This window comes from Eucyclogobius newberryi, unplaced genomic scaffold, assembly GCF_026437365.1.
Source record: "Eucyclogobius newberryi isolate DKJ021-1_F unplaced genomic scaffold, fEucNew1.0.hap1 SCAF_20, whole genome shotgun sequence".
NCBI lineage: Eukaryota > Metazoa > Chordata > Actinopteri > Gobiiformes > Gobiidae > Eucyclogobius > Eucyclogobius newberryi.
The window spans coordinates 19,459,886-19,465,373 of record NW_027315835.1 but is presented as its reverse complement, the minus strand read 5'-3'; positions in this window follow the sequence as shown (position 1 = coordinate 19,465,373).

The following is a 5,488-nucleotide window of genomic DNA, read 5'->3' as shown; positions in this document are numbered from 1 at the left end:
AACAGGTTTGCTCCGCCGCAGTAGCAGGGATAGTGGAGCGGGGAATCTCTAATTGCCCCAATTATCAAGGGAAACCTACATTCCAGCAGGTAACTGTACATCAGTAAATTATTGTTACGCTCTATTATTGTTGGCATCCGCAAGTGTGTGCCTCTAATAACAGTCACATGCTAAATAAAACATGTGTTTATTTGAATCTTCAGGCACTGAAATAACTAAATGGTTTAATAATTATTAAAATAAATAGTGTAAATGTATTGTGTCATGGCTAGTTAGCAATTATACAAGAGACGACAATATTTCAAAATGTAGGTAATATTGTGAGGGCCAAATTTGAATATTGAGTATATGTTTATGGTAAAAATGCTACAAACGAGCTGATTTAAATTTAAAAATGAACAAAATAAACAGATACTGGAGCTTACTTTGGGAACAAGGACTGGACTGACATTCAGGCTTAATTCTGAAATGGACAAATTTGACCAACTTTGGACTAAATGAGACTTTCACTTTAATTTGAATGTGATTGTGTTTCCTTTGATGCTTAGTTGATGTATATTCATGTTCTCATTTTGGTCGTGTTGGGATCTGTGTTCCAGTTAATGTATATGTTGATATTTTGGCACTTTTGTCACTCATTTTACAGACATTTCACATTTGTCTGACAATTAAATACGTTTAAAGACATGTTTTAACACATTTCTGCTGAACTTGCACAATATCGTCTGAATATCACCATATTCACCGTTGCCAATCTCACCCACCTTACACAAATGTAGCTGCCGTAACATTGACGTTCCTCCTCTCGCTCCACCTCTGCGCTGTAGGACATAATGTGCAAGTCTTAGCACCAGTTCAGAGATCAAAGGTGCGGCCGTGTTGCTTTTGGCTGACATTTCTCACTCAACTGATGATGCAGCTCCAAAACATATCAACCCCTATAAAAGTCATTTACACCCACGCTAAAAATAATTTAACTGTCACTAATAATTCTCAACAGCCAAAGTGTTCATTCTTGATCCTTAAAATGAATGTGCAAAGTTGAATACAGTAAACGAAGTCAAAACCAAAGTAAAAGTGATACAACTGTTTAAGTAGTACTAACAAAATGCTGTGAAATATGCAGTTGATGAGTTTAAACACTTCCATGCAGGACACAATACATACAAATAAACTGGCCTTGTATCAGCGGAATATGAAAATCTTTTATTGTCCTGCTGGTGTATATCACTACCATCAATAAAATACCACTTTATAATAACCACAGTTTGATCTTTAATCAGGTTACATTGTAGTAATAAATTTAAAATGAAGGATTGAGATTACAGTTGACTTACATTTTCCCCGTCAAAAATGCATGTCATCCATAGAACTGTGTGGTGGTGGTAGAACAATAAAAACAAGAGGCATGTGACGCATAATGAACCAAAACAATCAGATTTCATGCTTTTTTATGAGTTGTTCCAGAGCTGTATATTTCCAGTCTTTCTTATTAGTTTATAGCGATCTAATTACTGTTGAAATAAAGTAATCACAGTAGTAATTTGAATACCTTTTCAAATGAGTAATCTAATCAAATTAGTTTTACAATGTAATCTGACCGTCACTGATAATAACTACACTTCAATTATCCTTAATAAAGCATGAACAAACACTTTTATATATATATATTTTTATACAATGGAGAAATAGTTTATTAACAATGATTGAGAATTAGTTCATCAAAGCGTTAGTGTTATGGTATTAATTAAGTTAGTTACTTAGCCTGAATCATTCTTATTAAACATTTTGTTCATTATGAAGCCTTTGTTAATGCTTTATTCTGACTAATTAAGGTGTAGTTATTATAAAATGTTACAATTCACTATCATTATGTCCAGGCCTCATTTTCAGATAAATTGTTAATGTTTTATTATCAAGCCTTTGTTTTATGAGATTATTTGACTTTGATGTTAATTATAAAGCCTATTATCAATCCTTTTTAGAATCAAATACTTCTGCGATCACACTCTATAACGATTCTGCCAAGTCCCGTTACATAACCCGATCAGTCCAAATTCACTTGTGGCAAATTTGTCTGGGGCCAAGACGAAGCGTTCGGAGCAACAAGTCAATGTGGAGACTAAGCCCTGAGCATCTGATGTCAAGAGGTGTGGATTAGTCCCGCTCTGAGGCCCGGCACTGCATGATTTATTCATCACGGAGCTCTCCTGTCACCTCAGCACCTCCCTTGTGTCCCTGGCAGCCCGAGACGCACACATTAATTAAGGAAATGGAGACAAAGTGCATCTTCACCGCACTGACATCAAGCTAATGTTCTGCCAGGTTTTAGATGGCCTGTTCGTGCCTTTCAGCTTCCTGTTTACAGCTGATACTTGAGGACTGTTGCTCTTTCAAAAGATATTATATTCATATTATTGTTTTGACACAATCATTGCTATGGTTACGGTGCTAGATTTTCATCACTCTGATACACATGGATGAGCTTGTTGTGTTTAAGATGTCACTATAATAAAAAATATGTTAATATGATTTTATATATAAGTGTTATTACTCTTTCAATATGTGTTCTAAAGGAAAGCTTCTGTGAGCGCATTCAAAATGTAGCGACATAAATGAGTTATGTTAATGCGAGGCACTTATTTGAAATGTTTTTAAACCTGGCTCTGACCTTTATTCAGATTCAGTTTGTAAATGATAAACATGCAATTTTGGGTTGATGTTTTTTACATTAACTATTAAACATTGACCATTGAAAAAGTGATTGTTTTTCTGATACGAATGTCAATAAATGTTGCAGTTTCTTAATCACAAATGATCACTTCACTGGCGGATCATTTTGTTCTCCCAGGGGCCTCCAAACTATGGCCCTTCCTGCTGAATTTGTTCACATAACCAAAAGTAGTATTTTAGTACCTAAATAACAAACAATGTGATTTTACACAGACCTAAGATTAATTTCTCAAGCCTCATTAAGATTGTGATGCTTAGTCAAACCTACGTCATATGCAAACATTTTAATGATTCATTTTATTGTTTTGTCTGTGGTGGCCCCCGTTTTGTGCATGGCCCCCGTTTGGTGCATGGCCCCCGTTTTGTGCATGGCCCCCGTTTTGTGCATGGCCCCCGTTTTGTGCATGGCCCCCGTTTGGTGCATGGCCCCCGTTTTGTGCATGGCCCCCGTTTTGTGCATGGCCCCCGTTTGGTGCATGGCCCCCGTTTGGTGCATGGCCCCCGTTTGGTGCACGCTTCAAAATGGCCCTTGGTGAAAAACCTTTGGACTCCCCTGAATTAGACTCCTAACTAAAACACATATCATGATAATACTGAAGTCAAGTTATTAAATGTTGATATTCTGTTTGTGCTTGGTTGATATTTCCACTCACATTACTATATAATTATGAGGAATAGTATCTCCCGTCTTCTTGCACTCTAAGAACGACATCATATAAATCTAGTCCAAAAACAACCAATATTTCTTGAACATCTTGTCTTTTTATTTCATATATCCATCATCATTTTGAGCTTGTAAATGCAAACTAGACTATGGTTAAGCGCTTGGTAAATGCTGAAATTAGTCACTGTCAAGTCAACTCAGACAGGCCATTGAAGAAAGCCAGCCGACGCACTCATGTTCAAGAAGTTACAAAGTAGTGTTAGGCCAGAGGTCTTAGAGGAACTAATGGACGGAGGTGAAGGGGTTTCAGAGCCTGCATCTATAATTGAGTGGCATTGGGTTTCACGGACACAGGTGAGAGAGAGCGGGCTCCTCTGTCACAGTGGAAAGAAAGACTACACCTGTAATCCCGACAAGGTGTAAAGCAGCATGATCACGCTGTTTCCGTAAACGCATCAATGTGTGCCAACATGGACCAATCTGGGCCAGGAGTATTTTTAACATCGGGGCTGGTTATAAATAGTTAAATATGGCCACTGAAAATAAATGTAGGTTGGCCAAAGAAGGCGTTGTTGGCATGGGCACGGAGACATTGTGTTTGGAATAGTGTGTCTGAACTCAGCAGATCTGTGGAGCTAAGCAGGGTTGGGCCTGGTTAGTCCTGAGATGGGCAGAGGTTCTAGTGCAAACCCAGCTTACGCAGGAGTGGAGGGGCTGATGGCGTGGATAAGCAGCCTCACTGGTCACTTTGCCCCAGGGCAGCTGATGCTGTAAAAGCAGTTTACCACCACCAAGTATTGAATGAATAATGCAATGTTTTATAGCGCTTTGGTTAAATGATTTTTGTACAGACCGATACCAGTCTGGTCATTGTTTTCATCCCCCCGAGTTCAGATGGGCGTGATTGACAGGTGGATTTGCCAATCAGGGACATGCGTGGTAAATCAAATCAGTAACAACTGCCTTTGAGGAAAAAGAAAGGGAAAGAAATATCACAGAGGACGGAAAAACATTGCATCTTTCTGCAGAATCAATGGGCAAAGCAGCTCTGTTAAGCTGAGGTGAGAGACGTTTAATTCTGTTCTAAACGAGAGTCATGGAAATAAACACATCTGATTGCACAGTTCTGTTTGAGTTTGGCTTGAGGCGCGATGGGGGAGGGGTCACCAGACTCACTGAATTTAAAAAGTGTTTAATTTGGATCCCAGGCAATAGATAATAAAACAATAAATACAATAAACAGTGTAAAGGCACTATATCTATAATGAATGATGATGGTGGCCATTATTATTATTAGTAGTAGTTGTTGTTGTTCTTATGGAACGTTTATGCTAAATGACCAATAAGCTAACGATGAAACGATAGTGTTTCCATTTACTCAAAAATCATCTTACCCACTTTAAATGTTACTTTTTATTCCCACAACATCCATTCATCCAGCATATTAATAGCCTAATAACAAATGTGTGATACTGTATGAAAGAATGTCACCTGTCAGGTTATGGACTAATCCTTTAATTAAAGGAGTCTTTAGAAGTATATTTTAAGCACACCATAGCAAATGCTTTCATTTACAATCCAGCCATTTTTAAATCAAAATTTTGTAAATGTATTAGCAAAAGTTTTTTTTTGTTTTTTTTTAAGTAATAAATCCTTTCACAAATGCTTTCACAAATGCTTTTGATTGAAAAAAAAAGTGTATTTGTGGTGGTTAATCAATGATATTTTGCAAACAGTATTAACTTCTCGATTTGGCTTCTGGGTTCAGCGTTACAGCGGCTCTCCTGGTCCTCCTGGTCCTCCTGGTCCTCCTGGTCCTCCTGGTCCTCCTGGTCCTCCTGGTCCTCCTGGTCCTGGTCCTGCGCTGACAAAGAGACCTTTTTTCCCAGGATGGCTTCCTGTCCAACTGTAACGGCCTGTGAAGGGCATTGGTTGGAAATGGCTTAGGTTAGTGGAGCCAGCCAATCAGAGTGTAAAATACAAATTTGTGACCAAAATCTGTTTAATTAAAAGATTTGTAAATAAAGGTATTAAATCGTCTTTTAAAAACTCTTATATTAAAGTATGTTTACTTTATTAATTAAATATTCT